Here is a 1,056-nt window from a genome sequence, read left to right as displayed (position 1 = left end):
AAAAGAAGAGGTGTTGAATCCCTGGGCATAACAGTGAGAGGACAGGGCATTTTTCTCCCTGTCAGGATTTCATGTGGGCTCACATTTAATGATTTAGTTGGAGTGGACCTGAGGTTGAACAATACAATCGGTAGAGCTTCAACCCAGTTAAGTTTCTTGTCTGCGCAGACTTTTGCAAGGCCTTCTTTAATGGTTCTGTTTGCTCTTTCAACCAGCCCCTGTGAGGCTGCATGATAAACAGCTCCAAACTTATGCTTGATCCCAAACATTTGCTCATCCGTGCGTAAATCTTCATTTGAGAAGTGTGTACCATTATCAGATCTGATTATTTCTGGTATACCAAACGGAGGGATTACTTGCCTAGTGAGCCATTTAATTACCTCTTTTACATACAGGATGGCTTTGCACTAGTTTAAAGTTGTCAGTGCAATTATTTGATAATGTCTGAAAACTAGCACGGACTGTGAGCTCTAGCTTTGCTGACATTGGTAGTGGGGCTTAATTCAAACACGTGTTAGAGCTCATCCGTTTTTTTTTTGTAAATACAACCACACTAGTCCTGTCAAAGCTTGAAGTCAGATTTGTATTTTGGATCCAAGTGCAAGACGGAGCCAGAGGAATACGACAAGAATGACAGTGCTTTATTGTTGCTAAGACAGAATCAGTGCACACCCTGCAGGTGCAGAGTCCGAGTGAACCAGAATCAATTTTGAGAGCTCAGACTATTTATCGTGGAGCTTGCACAGTGTCATCTGCTGTGCGCCTCTTGACACAGCAAACTAAGCAGTCGTGCCGGGGCTACTATTTTACCTTTATGGTTTCTCCATGGTCCTGTCTGATCCTTAGACGCCCCACCTGCTTTTCAGTAGGATACAGCTTTATTCTGTATTTCCCTAATAGTCTGCAAGCTCAACTCTGTCTCACAAACATGACCCCCTTCTGCAGGGTCTTGACTCATCTGTCTAGCTCCCTGAGCTGGACCTTCTGGGTCCTGAGTGCCTGTCCTAGGCTCCTTAAACTCTGCCCCCGTAGGTCTGGATCCTATCTGCCCCGTCG

The sequence above is a fragment of the Monopterus albus genome, unplaced genomic scaffold (assembly GCF_001952655.1).
Source record: "Monopterus albus unplaced genomic scaffold, M_albus_1.0 scaffold214.1, whole genome shotgun sequence".
Classification (NCBI taxonomy): domain Eukaryota; kingdom Metazoa; phylum Chordata; class Actinopteri; order Synbranchiformes; family Synbranchidae; genus Monopterus; species Monopterus albus.
Note: the sequence above shows the minus strand (reverse complement) of the source record.